This window comes from Manis pentadactyla, chromosome 6, assembly GCF_030020395.1.
Source record: "Manis pentadactyla isolate mManPen7 chromosome 6, mManPen7.hap1, whole genome shotgun sequence".
In the NCBI taxonomy this organism is placed as follows: Eukaryota; Metazoa; Chordata; class Mammalia; order Pholidota; family Manidae; genus Manis; species Manis pentadactyla.
Genome location: NC_080024.1, coordinates 84,740,977 through 84,765,442, shown reverse-complemented (window position 1 = coordinate 84,765,442; position 24,466 = coordinate 84,740,977).

The following is a 24,466-nucleotide window of genomic DNA, read 5'->3' as shown; positions in this document are numbered from 1 at the left end:
CAACACACAAACACAGGCTCACATGCAAGCACATACACACTCACAAATAGTCACACACTCTCACCTGCACACACAGACACACTCACACCCACTCACAGACAAAAACACTCACACACAATCACACACTCATATACACACTCACTCCCACTAACACACCTACACACACACAAACAAACGCATCATCAAACACACACACACATACAGAAATCACACAGGCACTCAGACACTCCTACACTCACACACACTTTCACACACACTCACAAACACACGCAATCACGCATATTTCGGCACAATCACACACCTATACACACAGATTCACTCACACACAATCACACACACTCACACACAATCACACAAATCATATACACATTCTCACACTCACACACAATCACACAACTACACACACTCACAGAGTCACATGCACTCACGCCCTCACTAAAACGGTCAAAAACACACACCTGCACACAAAGACGCTCAGAAACTAACCCACAAACACAGTCACATACAATAACACAATCGTACACACACTCCCACTCTCACTCCCACTCACACTTACACACACACACTCACACACACACATTAACCACAAAGGCCCTCAAAAAGAAACACCTACACTCAAACGCTCACACACACTCTCACACACCCACACAAAATCACGAAGTCTGAGACACTGTTTCACACACTCACACACATACACACAGACACATTCACTCACATTCTCACACACAATCACAAAAACTCAGACACAATCACACACCCGTATACACACTAACACACACACACTCACACAACTACACTCTCACAAACACACTCACACATTCACACACCTACACACAGAAACAACCACATTCTCACACACAATTGCACACACACAATTAGGCACCTACACATAGACACACACACATTTAGACACACTCACATATACTAACACACAATCACACACACTCACACACAATCGCACACTTATATACACACTCACACAATCACTCCCACTCACACAACTAGAATTTCACAAAGAAACACACTCACACCCACACACACTCACAGACTCATTCGCACTCACACACTCACACACTGCTGCAATCACTCATCTACACACACAGAGACAACAACACACATTCTCAGAATGTCTCAAACACACACACTCACTCACTGCCACAAGCTCTCGCACACCTACTCACACACCAACACACACAGATTCACATGCACTCACACACACACTCACACAATGTCACACACACACTCACACACCTACACAAAGAAACACCCACGTATTCAGTCTGTCAGGCACAAACATGCACACACACACAGTCACCCACTCATATACACATTCACTCACTCACTCCCACTCACACACCTGCACTCTCACAAACACCCTAACACACTCTCACCATTACACACAGACACACACACACTCAGACAGAAATGCACTCCCACATAGATTCACACAATGTCACACACTCACCTAAAAAAACACACTCACAGACACACAAACACAATGACACACTCATATACACACTCACACACTCATTCGAAATCACACCTACACTCTCACAAACTCACACACACACACAGACACATGAGCACTCACGCACATTGACACAGTGCCATAAACAGTCACACACCTACACACATGTAGACACACCCACAAACACACAGACACACAGACTCACACGCATTCACACACACAATCACCCGGTCACACACACTCACACACTTACTCACACAAACACTTACAGACACACACGCACTAACACTGAAACACTGTCAAACACACTCGCACACCTACACACACAAACAAACCAAAACACAAACACAGGCTCACATGCAATCACAAACACACTCACATATAGTGACACACTCACACCTGCACACACAGACACACTCACGCCCACTCACAGACATAAACACTCACACACAATCACACACTCGTATACACACTCTCTCCCACTAACACACCTACACACTCACAAACAAACGCATCATCAAACACACACACACTCACATACAGAAATCACACAGGCACTCAGACACTCCTACACTCACACACACTGTCACACACACTCACAAACACACGCAATCACACAGATTTCGGCACAATCACACACCTACACACACAGACTCACTCACACACATTCACACACACAGTCACACACACACAATCACCCAATCGTATACACATTCACACACTCACTCCCACTCACACAACTACACACACACACTCTCACAGAGTCACATGCACTCACACCCACACTAAAACGGTCAGACACACACACCTGCACACAAAGACGCTCAGAACCTCAACCACAAACACAATCACACACAATAACACACTCGTACACACACTCCCACTCTCACTCCCACTCACACTTACACACACACACTCACACACACACATATATTAACCACAAAGGCTCTCAAAAAGAAACACCTACACTCAAATGCTCACACACTCTCTCACACACCCACACAAAATCACGAAGACTGACACTGTTTCACACACTCACACACATACACACAGACACATTCACTCACATACTCACGCACAATCACAAAAACTCAGACACAATCACACACCCGTATACACACTCACACACACAAACACTCACACAACTACACTCTCACAAACACACTCACACATTCACACACCTACACACAGAAGCACCCACATTCTCACACACATTTGCACACACACAATTACGCACCTACACATAGACACACACACATATAGACACACACACATACTCACACACAATCACACACACTCACACACAATCGCACACTTATATACACACTCACACAATCACTCCCCTCACACAACTAGAATTTCACAAAGAAACACACTCACACCCACAGACACTCACAGACTCATTCGCACTCACACACTCACACACTGCTGCACTCACACATCTACACACAGAGACCCCAACACACATTCACAGAATGTCACAAACACACACACTCACACACTGCCACAAGCTCTCGCACACCTACTCACACACCAACACACACAGATTCACATGCACTCACACACACTCACACAATGTCACACACACACTCACACAATATTACACACACACTCACCCACCTACACACAGAAACACCCACATATTCAGACTGTCAGGCACACACATGCACACACACACAGTCACCCACTCATATACACATTCACTCACTCACTCCCACTCACACCCCTGCACTCTCACAAACACCCTAACACACTCTCAAACTTACACACAGAAACACACACACTCAGACAGAAATGCACTCCCACATAGACTCACACAATGTCACACACACACCTAAACAAAAACACACTCACACACACACAAACACAATGACACACTCATATACACACTCACACACTCATTCCCAATCACACCTACACTCTCACAAACTCACACACACACAGACACATGAGCACTCTCGCACATTGACACAGTGCCATAAACAGTCACACACCTACACACATGTAGACACACCCACAAACACACAGACACACAGACTCACACGCATTCACACACACAATCACCCGGTCACACACACTCACACACCTACTCACACAAACACTTACAGACACACACGCACTAACACTGAAACACTGTCAAACACACTCGCACACCTACACACACAAACCAACACACAAACACAGGCTCACATGCAAACACATACACACTCACAAATAGTCACACACTCTCACCTGCACACACAGACACACTCACACCCACTCACAGACAAAAACACTCACACACAATCACACACTCGTATACACACTCACTCCCACTAACACACCTACACACACACAAACAAACGCATCATCAAACACACACACACACATACAGAAATCACACAGGCACTCAGATACTCCTACACTCACACACACTGTCACACACACTCACAAACACACGCAATCACGCAGATTTCGGCACAATCACACACCTACACACACAGACTCCCTCACACACATTCTCACACACAATCACACACACACAATCATCCAATCGTATACACATTCACACACTCACTCCCACTCACACAACTACACACACACACTCTCACAGAGTCACATGCACTCACACCCACAGTAAAACGGTCAGACACACACACCTGCACACAAAGACGCTCAGAACCTCAACCACAAACACAATCACACACAATAACACACTCGTACACACACTCCCACTCTCACTCCCACTCACACTTACACACACGCACTCACACACGCACATATATTAACCACAAAGGCTCTCAAAAAGAAACACCTACACTCAAATGCTCACACACTCTCTCACACACCCGCACAAAATCACGAAGACTGAGACACTGTTTCACACACTCACACACATACACACAGACACATTCACTCACATTCTCACACACAATCACAAAAACTCAGACACAATCACACACCCGTATACACACTAACACACACACAAACAGTCACACAACTACACTCTCACAAACACACTCACACATTCACACACCTACACACAGAAGCACCCACATTCTCACACACATTTGCACACACACAATTACGCACATACACATAGACACACACACATACTCACACACAATCACACACACTCACACAAACGCCCACTTATATACACACTCACACAATCACTCCCACTCACACAACTAGAATTTCACAAAGAAACACACTCACACCCACACACAATCACAGACTCATTCGCACTCACACACTCACACACTGCTGCACTCACACATCTACACACACAGAGACAGCAACACACATTCACAGAATATCACAAACACACACACTCACACACTGCCACAAGCTCTCGCACACCTACTCACACACCAACACACACAGATTCACATGCACTCACACACACTCACACAATGTCACACACACACTCACACAATGTTACACACACACTCACACACCTACACACAGAAACACCCACATATTAAGACTGTCAGGCACACACATGCACACACACACAGTCACCCACTCATATACACATTCACTCACTCACTCCCACTCACACCCCTGCACTCTCACAAACACCCTAACACACTCTCAAACTTACACACAGAAACACACACACTCAGACAGAAATGCACTCCCACATAGACTCACACAATGTCACACACACACCTAAACAAAAACACACTCACACACACACAAACACAATGACACACTCATATACATACTCACACACTCACTCCCAATCACACCTACACTCTCACAAACTCACACACACACAGACACATGAGCACTCTCACGCATTGACACAGTGCCATAAACAGTCACACACCTACACACATGTAGAAACACCCACAAACACACAGACACACAGACTCACACGCATTCACACACACAATCAACCGGTCACACACTCTCACACACCTACTCACACAAACACTTACAGACACACACACACTAACACTGAAACACTGTCAAACACACTCTCAGACCTACACACACAAACCAACACACAAACACAGGCTCACATGCAAACACAAACACACTCACAAATAGTCACACACTCTCACCTGCACACACAGACACACTCACACCCACTCACAGACAAAAACACTCACACACAATCACACACTCGTATACACACTCACTCCCACTAACACAACAACACACACACAAACAAACGCATCATCAAACACACACACACATACAGCATTCACACAGGCACTCAGACACTCCTACACTCACACACACTGTCACACACACTCACAAAAACACGCAATCACACAGATTTCGGCACAATCACACACCTACACACACAGACTCACTCACACACATTCTCACACACAATCACACACACACACAATCACCCAATCGTATACACATTCACACACTCACTCCCACTCACACAACTACACACACACACTCTCACAGAGTCACATGCACTCACACCAGCACTAAAACTGTCAGACACACACACCTGCACACAGACGCTCAGAAACTCAACCACAAACACAATCACCCACAATAACACACTCGTACACACACTCCCACTCTCACTCCCACTCACACTTACACACACACACTCACACACACACATATATTAACCACAAAGGCTCTCAAAAAGAAACACCTACACTCAAACGCTCACACACACTCTCACACACCCACACAAAATCACGAAGTCTGAGACACTGTTTCACACACTCACACACATACACACAGACACATTCACTCACATTCTCACACACAATCACAAAAACTCAGACACAATCACACACCCGTATACACACTAACACACACACAAACACTCACACAACTACACTCTCACAAACACACTCACACATTCACACACCTACACACAGAAACAACCACATTCTCACACACAATTGCACACACACAATTACGCACCTACACATAGACACACACACATTTAGACACACACACATATACTAACACACAATCACACACTCACACACAATCGCACACTTATATACACACTCACACAATCACTCCCACTCACACAACTAGAATTTCACAAAGAAACACACTCACACCCACACACTCACAGACTCATTCGCTCTCACACACTCACACACTGCTGCAATCACTCATCTACACACACAGAGACACCAACACACTTTCTCAGAATGTCTCAAACACACACACTCACACACTGCCACAAGCTCTCGCACACCTACTCACACACCAACACACACAGATTCACATGCACTCACACACACACTCACACAATGTCACACGCACACTCACACACCTACACACAGAAACACCCACATATTCAGACTGTCAGGCACACACATGCACACACACACAGTCACCCACTCACATACACATTCACTCACTCACTCCCACTCACACACCTGCACTCTCACAAACACCCTAACACACTTACACTCAGACACACACACACTCAGACAGAAATGCACTTCCACATAGACCCACACAATGTCACACACACACCTAAAAAAAACACACTCACACACACACAAACACAATGACACACTCATATACACACTCACACACTCATTCCCAATCACACCTACACTCTCACAAACTCACACACACACAGACACATGAGCACTCACGCACATTGACACAGTGCCATAAACAGTCACACACCTACACACATGTAGACACACCCACAAACACACAGACACACAGACTCACACGCATTCACACACACAATCACCCGGTCACACACACTCACACATCTACTCACACAATCCAACACACAAACACAGGCTCACATGCAAACACAAACACACTCACAAATAGTCACACACTCTCACCTGCACACACAGACACACTCACACCCACTCACAGACAAAAACACTCACACACAATCACACACTCATATACACACTCTCTCCCACTAACACACCTACACACACACAAACAAACGCATCATCAAACACACACACACTCACATACAGAAATCACACAGGCACTCAGACACTCCTACACTCACACACACTGTCACACACACTCACAAACACACACAATCACGCAGATTTCAGCACAATCAAACACCTACACACACAGACTCACTCACACACATTCTCACACACAATCACACACACACACAATCACCCAATTGTATACACATTCACACACTCACTCCCACTCACACAACTACACACACTCACTGTCAGAGTCACATGCACTCACACCCACACTAAAACGGTCAGACACACACACCTGCACACAAAGATGCTCAGAAACTCACCAACAAACACAATCACACCCAATAACACACACGTGCACACACTCCCACTCTCACTCCCACTCACACTTACACACACACACACTCACACACACACATATAATAACCACAAAGGCCCTCAAACAGAAACACCTACACTCAAACGCTCACACACACTCTCACACACCCACACAAAATCACGAAGACTGAGACACTGTTTCACACACTCACACACATACACACAGACACATTCACTCACATTCTCACAAACAATCACAAAAACTCAGACACAATCACACACCCGTATACTCACTCTCACACACACAAACACTCACACAACTACACTCTCACAAACACACTCACACATTCACACACCTACACACAGAAACAACCACATTCTCACACACAATTGCACACACACAATTACGCACTTACACATAGACACACACACATATAGACACACACACATATACTAACACACAATCACACACACTCACACAAAATCGCACACTTATATACACACTCACACAATCACTCCCACTCACACAACTAGAATTTCACAAAGAAACACACTCACACCCACACACACTCACAGACTCATTCGCACTCACACACTCACACACTGCAGCACTCACTCATCTACACACAGAGAGACACCAACACACATTCACAGAATGTCACAAACACACACACTCACACACTGCCACAAGCTCTCGCACACCTACTCACACACCAACACACACAGATTCACATGCACTCACCCACACACTCACACAATGTCACACACACACTCACACGCCTACACACAGAAACACCCACATATTCAGACTGTCAGGCACACACATGCACACACACACAGTCACCCACTCATATACACATTCACTCACTCACTCCCACTCACACACCTGCACTCTCACAAACACCCTAACACACTCTCACCCTTACTCACAAACACACACACACTCAGACAGAAATGCACTCCCACATAGACTCACACAATGTCACACACACACCTAAACAAAAACACACTCACACACACACAAACACAATGACACACTCATATACACACTCACACACTCATTCCCAATCACACCTACACTCTCACAAACTCACACACACACAGACACATGAGCACTCTCGCACATTGACACAGTGCCATAAACAGTCACACACCTACACACATGTAGACACACCCACAAACACACAGACTCACAGACTCACACGCATTCACACACACAATCACCCGGTCACACACACTCACACACCTACTCACACAAACACTTACAGACACACACGCACTAACACTGAAACACTGTCAAACACACTCGCACACCTACACACACAAACCAACACACAAACACAGGCTCACATGCAAACACATACACACTCACAAATAGTCACACACTCTCACCTGCACACACAGACACACTCACACCCACTCACAGACAAAAACACTCACACACAATCACACACTCGTATACACACTCACTCCCACTAACACACCTACACACACACAAACAAACGCATCATCAAACACACACACACATACAGAAATCACACAGGCACTCAGACACTCCTACACTCACACACACTTTCACACACACTCACAAACACACGCAATCACGCAGATTTCGGCACAATCACACACCTATACACACAGATTTACTCACACACAATCACACACACTCACACACAATCACACAAATCATATACACATTCTCACACTCACACACAATCACACAACTACACACACTCACAGAGTCACATGCACTCACGCCCTCACTAAAACGGTCAAAAACACACACCTGCACACAAAGACGCTCAGAAACTAACCCACAAACACAGTCACACACAATAACACAATCGTACACACACTCCCACTCTCACTCCCACTCACACTTACACACACACACTCACACACACACATTAACCACAAAGGCCCTCAAAAAGAAACACCTACACTCAAACGCTCACACACACTCTCACACACCCACACAAAATCACGAAGTCTGAGACACTGTTTCACACACTCACACACATACACACAGACTCATTCACTCACATTCTCACACACAATCACAAAAACTCAGACACAATCACACACCCGTATACACACTAACACACACACAAACACTCACACAACTACACTCTCACAAACACACTCACACATTCACACACCTACACACAGAAACAACCACATTCTCACACACAATTGCACACACACAATTACGCACCTACACATAGACACACACACATTTAGACACACACACATATACTAACACACAATCACACACACTCACACACAATCGCACACTTATATACACACTCACACAATCACTCCCACTCACACAACTAGAATTTCACAAAGAAACACACTCACACCCACACACACTCACAGACTCATTCGCACTCACACACTCACACACTGCTGCAATCACTCATCTACACACACAGAGACACCAACACACATTCTCAGAATGTCTCAAACACACACACTCACACACTGCCACAAGCTCTCGCACACCTACTCACACACCAACACACACAGATTCACATGCACTCACACACACTCACACAATGTCACACACACACTCACACACCTACACACAGAAACACCCACATATTCAGACTGTCAGGCACACACATGCACACACACACAGTCACCCACTCATATACACATTCACTCACTCACTCCCACTCACACACCTGCACTCACAAACACCCTAACACACTCTCACCCTTACACACAGACACACACACACTCAGACAGAAATGCACTCCCACATAGACTCACACAATGTCACACACACACCTAATAAAAACACAATCACACACACACAAACACAATGACACACTCATATACACACTCACACACTCATTCCCAATCACACTTACACTCTCAAAAACTCACACACACACACACAGACACATGAGCACTCTCGCACATTGACACCGTGCCATAAACAGTCACAAACCTACACACATGTAGGCTCACCCACAAACACACAGACACACAGACTCACACGCATTCACTCTCACAATCACCCGGTCACACACACTCACACACCTACTCACACACACACTTACAGACACACACGCAATAACACTGAAACACTGTCAAACACACTCGCACACCTACACACACAAACAAACCAACACACAAACACAGGCTCACATGCAATCACAAACACACTCACAAATAGTGACACACTCTCTCCTGCACACACAGACACACTGACACCCACTCACAGACAAAAACACTCACAAACAATCACACACTCGTATACACACTCTCTCCCACTAACACACCTACACACGCACAAACAAACGCATCATCAAACACACACACACTCACATACAGAAATCACACAGGCACTCAGACACTCCTACACTCACACACACTGTCACACACACTCACAAACACACCCAATCACACAGATTTCGGCACAATCACACACCTACACACACAGACTCACTCACACACATTCTCACACCCAATCACACACACACACAATCACCCAATCTTATACACATTCACACACTCACTCCCACTCACACAACTACACACACACACTCTCACAGAGTCACATGCACTCACACCCACACTAAAACTGTCAGACACACACACCTGAACACAAAGACGCTCAGAACCTCAACCACAAACACAATCACACTCAATAACACACTCGTACACACACTCCCACTCTCACTCCCACTCACACTTACACACACACACTCACACACACACATATATTAACCACAAAGGCCCTCAAAGAGAAACACCTACACTCAAACGCTCTCACACACTCTCACACACCCACACAAAATCACGAAGTCTGAGACACTGTTTCACACACTCACACACATACACACAGACACATTCACTCACATTCTCACACACAATCACAAAAACTCAGACACAATCACACACCCGTATACACACTCACACACACACAAACACTCACACAACTACACTCTCACAAACACACTCACACATTCACACACCTACACACAGAAGCACCCACATTCTCACACACATTTGCTCACACACAATTACGCACCTACACATAGACACACACACATATAGACACACACACATACTCACACACAATCACACACACTCACACACAATCGCACACTTATATACACACTCACACAATCACTCCCACTCACACAACTGAAATTTCACAAAGAAACACACTCACACCCACACACACTCACAGACTCATTCGCACTCACACACTCACACACTGCTGCACTCACTCATCTACACACACAGAGACACCAACACACATTCTCAGAATGTCTCAAACACACACACTCACACACTGCCACAAGCTCTCGCACACCTACTCACACACCAACACACACAGATTCACATGCACTCACACACACACTCACACAATGTCACACACACAGACACACACCTACACACAGAAACACCCACATATTCAGACTGTCAGGCACACACAGGCACACACACAGTCACCCACTCATATACATATTCACTCACTCACTCCCACTCACACACCTGCACTCTCACAAACACCCTAACACACTCTCACACTTACTCACAGACACACACACACTCAGACAGAAATGCACTCCCACATAGACTCACACAATGTCACACACCCAACCTAAACAAAAACACACTCACACACACACAAACACAATGACACACTCATATACACACTCACACACTCATTCCCAATCACACTTACACTCTCAAAAACTCACACACACACACACAGACACATGAGCACTCTCGCACATTGACACCGTGCCATAAACAGTCACAAACCTACACACATGTAGGCTCACCCACAAACACACAGACACACAGACTCACACGCATTCACTCTCACAATCACCCGGTCACACACACTCACACACCTACTCACACACACACTTACAGACACACACGCAATAACACTGAAACACTGTCAAACACACTCGCACACCTACACACACAAACAAACCAACACACAAACACAGGCTCACATGCAATCACAAACACACTCACAAATAGTGACACACTCTCTCCTGCACACACAGACACACTGACACCCACTCACAGACAAAAACACTCACAAACAATCACACACTCGTATACACACTCTCTCCCACTAACACACCTACACACGCACAAACAAACGCATCATCAAACACACACACACTCACATACAGAAATCACACAGGCACTCAGACACTCCTACACTCACACACACTGTCACACACACTCACAAACACACCCAATCACACAGATTTCGGCACAATCACACACCTACACACACAGACTCACTCACACACATTCTCACACCCAATCACACACACACACAATCACCCAATCTTATACACATTCACACACTCACTCCCACTCACACAACTACACACACACACTCTCACAGAGTCACATGCACTCACACCCACACTAAAACTGTCAGACACACACACCTGAACACAAAGACGCTCAGAACCTCAACCACAAACACAATCACACTCAATAACACACTCGTACACACACTCCCACTCTCACTCCCACTCACACTTACACACACACACTCACACACACACATATATTAACCACAAAGGCCCTCAAAGAGAAACACCTACACTCAAACGCTCTCACACACTCTCACACACCCACACAAAATCACGAAGTCTGAGACACTGTTTCACACACTCACACACATACACACAGACACATTCACTCACATTCTCACACACAATCACAAAAACTCAGACACAATCACACACCCGTATACACACTCACACACACACAAACACACACAACTACACTCTCACAAACACACTCACACATTCACACACCTACACACAGAAACAACCACATTCTCACACACAATTGCACACACACAATTAGGCACCTACACATAGACACACACACATATAGACACACACACATATACTAACACACAATCACACACACTCACACACAATCGCACACTTATATACACACTCACACAATCACTCCCACTCACACAACTAGAATTTCACAAAGAAACACACTCACACCCACACACACTCACAGACTCATTCGCACTCACACACTCACACACTGCTGCACTCACACATCTACACACAGAGACACCAACACACATTCACAGAATGTCACAAACACACACACTCACACACTGCCACAAGCTCTCGCACACCTACTCACACACCAACACACACAGATTCACATGCACTCACACACACACTCACACAATGTCACACACACACTCACACACCTACACAAAGAAACACCCACATATTCAGACTGTCAGGCACAAACATGCACACACACAGTCACCCACTCATATACACATTCACTCACTCACTCCCACTCACACACCTGCACTCTCACAAACACCCTAACACACTCTCACCCTTACACACAGACACACACACACTCAGACAGAAATGCACTCCCACATATACTCACGCAATGTCACACACACACCTAAACAAAAACACACTCACACACACACAAACACAATGACACACTCATATACACACTCACACACTCATTCCCAATCACACCTATACTCTCACAAACTCACACACACACACAGACACATGAGCACTCACGCACATTGACACAGTGCCATAAACAGTCACACACCTACACACATGTAGACACACCCACAAACACACAGACACACAGACTCACACGCATTCACACACACAATCACCCGGTCACACACACTCACACACCTACTCACACAAACACTTACAGACACACACACTAACACTGAAACACTGTCAAACACACTCGCACACCTACACACACAAACAAACCAAAACACAAACACAGGCTCACATGCAATCACAAACACACTCACATATAGTGACACACTCACACCTGCACACACAGACACACTCACGCCCACTCACAGACAAAAACTCTCACAAACAATCACACACTCGTATACACACTCTCCCACTAACACACCTACACACACACAAACAAACGCATCATCAAACACACACACATACAGCATTCACACAGGCACTCAGAAACTCCTACACTCACACACACTGTCACACACACTCACAAACACACGCAATCACACAGATTTCGGCACAATCACACACCTACACACACAGACTCACTCACACACATTCTCACACACAATCACACACACACACAATCACCCAATCGTATACACATTCACACACTCACTCCCACTCACACAACTACACACACACACTCTCACAGAGTCACATGCACTCACACCAACACTAAAACTGTCAGACACACACACCTGCACACAGACGCTCAGAAACTCAACCACAAACACAATCACCCACAATAACACACTCGTACACACACTCCCACTCTCACTCCCACTCACACTTACACACACACACTCACACACACACATATATTAACCACAAAGGCCCTCAAAAAGAAACACCTACACTCAAACGCTCACACACACTCTCACACACCCACACAAAATCACGAAGTCTGAGACACTGTTTCACACACTCACACACATACACACAGACACATTCACTCACATTCTCACACACAATCACAAAACCTCAGACACAATCACACACCCGTATACTCACTAACACACACACAAACACTCACACAACTACACTCTCACAAACACACTCACACATTCACACACCTACACACAGAAACAACCACATTCTCACACACAATTGCACACACACAATTACGCACCTACACATAGACACACACACATTTAGACACACACACATATACTAACACACAATCACACACTCACACACAATCGCACACTTATATACACACTCACACAATCACTCCCACTCACACAACTAGAATTTCACAAAGAAACACACTCACACCCACACACTCACAGACTCATTCGCTCTCACACACTCACACACTGCTGCAATCACTCATCTACACACACAGAGACACCAACACACTTTCTCAGAATGTCTCAAACACACACACTCACACACTGCCACAAGCTCTCGCACACCTACTCACACACCAACACACACAGATTCACATGCACTCACACACACACTCACACAATGTCACACGCACACTCACACACCTACACAAAGAAACACCCACATATTCCGTCTGTCAGGCACACACATGCACACACACACAGTCACCCACTCATATACACATTCACTCACTCACTCCCACTCACACACCTGCACTCTCACAAACACCCTAACACACTCTCACACTTACACACAGACACACACACACTCAGACAGAAATGCACTCCCACATAGACTCACACAATATCACACACACACCTAAACAAAAACACACTCACACACACACAAACACAATGACACACTCATATACACACTCACACACTCATTCCCAATCACACTTACACTCTCAAAAACTCACACACACACACACAGACACATGAGCACTCTCGCACATTGACACCGTGCCATAAACAGTCACAAACCTACACACATGTAGGCTCACCCACAAACACACAGACACACAGACTCACACGCATTCACTCTCACAATCACCCGGTCACACACACTCACACACCTACTCACACACACACTTACAGACACACACGCAATAACACTGAAACACTGTCAAACACACTCGCACACCTACACACACAAACAAACCAACACACAAACACAGGCTCACATGCAATCACAAACACACTCACAAATAGTGACACACTCTCTCCTGCACACACAGACACACTGACACCCACTCACAGACAAAAACACTCACAAACAATCACACACTCGTATACACACTCTCTCCCACTAACACACCTACACACGCACAAACAAACGCATCATCAAACACACACACACTCACATACAGAAATCACACAGGCACTCAGACACTCCTACACTCACACACACTGTCACACACACTCACAAACACACCCAATCACACAGATTTCGGCACAATCACACACCTACACACACAGACTCACTCACACACATTCTCACACCCAATCACACACACACACAATCACCCAATCTTATACACATTCACACACTCACTCCCACTCACACAACTACACACACACACTCTCACAGAGTCACATGCACTCACACCCACACTAAAACTGTCAGACACACACACCTGAACACAAAGACGCTCAGAACCTCAACCACAAACACAATCACACTCAATAACACACTCGTACACACACTCCCACTCTCACTCCCACTCACACTTACACACACACACTCACACACACACATATATTAACCACAAAGGCCCTCAAAGAGAAACACCTACACTCAAACGCTCTCACACACTCTCACACACCCACACAAAATCACGAAGTCTGAGACACTGTTTCACACACTCACACACATACACACAGACACATTCACTCACATTCTCACACACAATCACAAAAACTCAGACACAATCACACACCCGTATACACACTCACACACACACAAACACTCACACAACTACACTCTCACAAACACACTCACACATTCACACACCTACACACAGAAGCACCCACATTCTCACACACATTTGCTCACACACAATTACGCACCTACACATAGACACACACACATATAGACACACACACATACTCACACACAATCACACACACTCACACACAATCGCACACTTATATACACACTCACACAATCACTCCCACTCACACAACTGAAATTTCACAAAGAAACACATTCACACCCACACACACTCACAGACTCATTCGCACTCACACACTCACACACTGCTGCACTCACTCATCTACACACACAGAGACACCAACACACATTCTCAGAATGTCTCAAACACACACACTCACACACTGCCACAAGCTCTCGCACACCTACTCACACACCAACACACACAGATTCACATGCACTCACACACACACTCACACAATGTCACACACACAGACACACACCTACACACAGAAACACCCACATATTCAGACTGTCAGGCACACACATGCACACACACAGTCACCCACTCATATACACATTCACTCACTCACTCCCACTCACACACCTGCACTCTCACAAACACCCTAACACACTCTCACACTTACTCACAGACACACACACACTCAGACAGAAATGCACTCCCACATAGACTCACGCAATGTCACACACCCAACCTAAACAAAAACACACTCACACACACAAACACAATGACACACTCATATACACACTCACACACTCATTCCCAATCACACCTACACTCTCACAAACTCACACACACACACAGACACATGAGCACTCACGCACATTGACACAGTGCCATAAACAGTCACACACCTACACACATGTAGACACACCCACAAACACACAGACACACAGACTCACACGCATTCACTCTCACAATCACCCGGTCACACACACTCACACACCTACTCACACAAACACTTACAGACACACACGCACTAACACTGAAACACTGTCAAACACACTCGCACACCTACACACACACACAAACCAACACACAAACACAGGCTCACATGCAATCACAAACACACTCACAAATAGTGACACACTCTCCTGCACACACTGACACCCAGTCACAGACAAACACACTCACAAACAATCACACACTCGTATACACACTCTCTCCCACTAACACACCTACACACGCACAAACAAACGCATCATCAAACACACACACACTCACATACAGAAATCACACAGGCACTCAGACACTCCTACACTCACACACACTGTCACACACACTCACAAACACACGCAATCACACAGATTTCGGCACAATCACACACCTACACACACAGACTCACTCACACACATTCTCACACACAATCACACACACACAATCACCCAATCGTATACACATTCACACACTCACTCCCACTCACACAACTACACACACACACTCTCACAGAGACACATGCACTCACACCCACACTAAAACGGTCAGACACACACACATGCACACAAAGACGCTCAGAACCTCAACCACAAACACAATCACACACAATAACACACTCGTACACACACTCCCACTCTCACTCACACTCACACTTACACACACACACTCACACACACACATATATTAACCACAAAGGCTCTCAAAAAGAAACACCTACACTCAAACGCTCTCACACACTCTCACACACCCACACAAAATCACGAAGTCTGAGACACTGTTTCACACACTCACACACATACACACAGACACATTCACTCACATTCTCACACACAATCACAAAAACTCAGACACAATCACACACCCGTATACACACTCACACACACACAAACACTCACACAACTACACTCTCACAAACACACTCACACATTCACACACCTACACACAGAAGCACCCACATTCTCACACACATTTGCTCACACACAATTACGCACCTACACATAGACACACACACATATAGGCACACACACATACTCACACACAATCACACACACTCACACACAATCGCACACTTATATACACACTCACACAATCACTCCCACTCACACAACTGAAATTTCACAAAGAAACACACTCACACCCACACACACTCACAGACTCATTCGCACTCACACACTCACACACTGCTGCACTCACTCATCTACACACACAGAGACACCAACACACATTCTCAGAATGTCTCAAACACACACACTCACACACTGCCACAAGCTCTCGCACACCTACTCACACACCAACACACACAGATTCACATGCACTCACACACACTCACACAATGTCACACACACAGACACACACCTACACACAGAAACACCCACATATTCAGACTGTCAGGCACACACAGGCACACACACAGTCACCCACTCATATACATATTCACTCACTCACTCCCACTCACACACCTGCACTCTCACAAACACCCTAACACACTCTCACACTTACTCACAGACACACACACACTCAGACAGAAATGCACTCCCACATAGACTCACACAATGTCACACACCCAACCTAAACAAAAACACACTCACACACACACAAACACAATGACACACTCATATACACACTCACACACTCATTCCCAATCACACTTACACTCTCAAAAACTCACACACACACACACAGACACATGAGCACTCTCGCACATTGACACCGTGCCATAAACAGTCACAAACCTACACACATGTAGGCTCACCCACAAACACACAGACACACAGACTCACACGCATTCACTCTCACAATCACCCGGTCACACACACTCACACACCTACTCACACAAACACTTACAGACACACACGCACTAACACTGAAACACTGTCAAACACACTCGCACACCTACACACACAAACAAACCAACACACAAACACAGGCTCACATGCAATCACAAACACACTCACAAATAGTGACACACTCTCTCCTGCACACACAGACACACTGACACCCACTCACAGACAAAAACACTCACAAACAATCACACACTCGTATACACACTCTCTCCCACTAACACACCTACACACGCACAAACAAACGCATCATCAAACACACACACACTCACATACAGAAATCACACAGGCACTCAGACACTCCTACACTCACACACACTGTCACACACACTCACAAACACACCCAATCACACAGATTTCGGCACAATCACACACCTACACACACAGACTCACTCACACACATTCTCACACCCAATCACACACACACACAATCACCCAATCTTATACACATTCACACACTCACTCCCACTCACACAACTACACACACACACTCTCACAGAGTCACATGCACTCACACCCACACTAAAACGGTCAGACACACACACCTGAACACAAAGACGCTCAGAACCTCAACCACAAACACAATCACACTCAATAACACACTCGTACACACACTCCCACTCTCACTCCCACTCACACTTACACACACACACTCACACACACACATATATTAACCACAAAGGCCCTCAAAGAGAAACACCTACACTCAAACGCTCTCACACACTCTCACACACCCACACAAAATCACGAAGTCTGAGACACTGTTTCACACACTCACACACATACACACAGACACATTCACTCACATTCTCACACACAATCACAAAAACTCAGACACAATCACACACCCGTATACACACTCACACACACACAAACACACACAACTACACTCTCACAAACACACTCACACATTCACACACCTACACACAGAAACAACCACATTCTCACACACAATTGCACACACACAATTAGGCACCTACACATAGACACACACACATATAGACACACACACATATACTAACACACAATCACACACACTCACACACAATCGCACACTTATATACACACTCACACAATCACTCCCACTCACACAACTAGAATTTCACAAAGAAACACACTCACACCCACACACACTCACAGACTCATTCGCACTCACACACTCACACACTGCTGCACTCACACATCTACACACACAGAGACACCAACACACATTCACAGAATGTCACAAACACACACACTCACACACTGCCACAAGCTCTCGCACACCTACTCACACACCAACACACACAGATTCACATGCACTCACACACACACTCACACAATGTCACACACACACTCACACACCTACACAAAGAAACACCCACATATTCAGACTGTCAGGCACACACATGCACACACACAGTCACCCACTCATATACACATTCACTCACTCACTCCCACTCACACACCTGCACTCTCACAAACACCCTAACACACTCTCACACTTACACACAGACACACACACACTCAGACAGAAATGCACTCCCACATAGACTCACGCAATGTCACACACCCAACCTAAGCAAAAACACACTCACACACACACAAACACAATGACACACTCATATACACACTCACACACTCATTCCCAATCACACCTATACTCTCACAAACTCACACACACACACACAGACACATGAGCACTCACGCACATTGACACAGTGCCATAAACAGTCACACACCTACACACATGTAGACACACCCACAAACACACAGACACACAGACTCACACGCATTCACACACACAATCACCCGGTCACACACACTCACACACCTACTCACACAAACACTTACAGACACACACACACTAACACTGAAACACTGTCAAACACACTCGCACACCTACACACACAAACAAACCAAAACACAAACACAGGCTCACATGCAATCACAAACACACTCACATATAGTGACACACTCACACCTGCACACACAGACACACTCACGCCCACTCACAGACAAAAACACTCACACACAATCACACACTCGTATACACACTCTCCCACTAACACACCTACACACACACTAACAAACGCATCATCAAACACACACACTCACATACAGAAATCACACAGGCACTCAGACACTCCTACACTCACACACACTGTCACACACACTCACAAACCCACGCAATCACGCAGATTTCGGCAAAATCACACACCTACACACACAGACTCCCTCACACACAATCACACACACTCACACACAATCACACAAATCATATACACATTCTCACACTCACACACACTCACACAACTACACACACTCACAGAGTCACATGCACTCACGCCCTCACTAAAACGGTCAAAAACACACACCTGCACACAAAGACGATCAGAAACTAACCCACAAACACAATCACACACAATAACACAATCGTACACACACTCCCACTCTCACTCCCACTCACACTTACACACACACACTCACACACACACATATATTAACCACAAAGGCCCTCAAAAAGAAACACCTACACTCAAACGCTCACACACACTCTCACACACCCACACAAAATCACGAAGTCTGAGACAGTTTCACACACTCACACACATACACACAGACACATTCACTCACATTCTCACACACAATCACAAAAACTCAGACACAATCACACACCCGTATACACACTCACACACACACACTCACACAACTACACTCTCACAAACACACTCACACATTCACACACCTACACACAGAAGCACCCACATTCTCACACACATTTGCTCACACACAATTACGCACCTACACATAGACACACACACATATAGACACACACACATACTCACACACAATCACACACACTCACACACAATCGCAAACTTATATACACACTCACACAATCACTCCCACTCACACAACTGTAATTTCACAAAGAAACACACTCACACCCACACACACTCACAGACTCATTCGCACTCACACACTCACACACTGCTGCACTCACTCATCTACACACACAGAGACACCAACACACATTCTCAGAATGTCTCAAACACACACACTCACACACTGCCACAAGCTCTCGCACACCTACTCACACACCAACACACACAGATTCACATGCACTCACACACACACTCACACAATGTCACACACACAGACACACACCTACACACAGAAACACCCACATATTCAGACTGTCAGGCACACACATGCACACACACAGTCACCCACTCATATACACATTCACTCACTCACTCCCACTCACACACCTGCACTCTCACAAACACCCTAACACACTCTCACACTTACTCACAGACACACACACACTCAGACAGAAATGCACTCCCACATAGACTCACGCAATGTCACACACCCAACCTAAACAAAAACACACTCACACACACACAAACACAATGACACACTCATATACACACTCACACACTCATTCCCAATCACACCTACACTCTCACAAACTCACACACACACACAGACACATGAGCACTCACGCACATTGACACAGTGCCATAAGCAGTCACACACCTACACACATGTAGACACACCCACAAACACACAGACACACAGACTCACACGCATTCACACACACAATCACCCGGTCACACACTCTCACACACCTACTCACACAGACACTTACAGACACACACACACTAACACTGAAACACTGTCAAACACACTCGCACACCTACACACACAAACCAACACACAAACACAGGCTCACATGCAAACACAAACACACTCACAAATAGTCACACACTCTCACCTGCACTCACAGACACACTCACACCCACTCACATACAAAAACACTCACACACAATCACACACTCGTATACACACTCACTACCACTAACACACCTACACACACACAAACAAACGCATCATCAAACACACACACACATACAGAATTCACACAGGCACTCAGACACTCCTACACTCACACACACTGTCACACACACTCACAAAAACACGCAATCACGCAGATTTCGGCTCAATCACACACCTACACACACAGACTCACTCACACACATTCTCACACACAATCACACACACACACAATTACCCAATCGTATACACATTCACACACTCACTCCCACTCACACAACTACACACACACACTCTCACAGAGTCACATGCACTCACACCAACACTAAAACCGTCAGACACACACACCTGCACACAGACGCTCAGAAACTCAACCACAAACACAATCACACACAATAACACACTCGTACACACACTCCCACTCTCACTCCCACTCACACTTACACACACACACTCACACACACACATATATTAACCACAAAGGCCCTCAAAAAGAAACACCTACACTCAAACGCTCTCACACACTCTCACACACCCACACAAAATCACGAAGTCTGAGACACTGTTTCACACACTCACACACATACACACAGACACATTCACTCACATTCTCACACACAATCACAAAAACTCAGACACAATCACACACCCGTATACACACTCACACACACACAAACACACACAACTACACTCTCACAAACACACTCACACATTCACACACCTACACACAGAAACAACCACATTCTCACACACAATTGCACACACACAATTAGGCACCTACA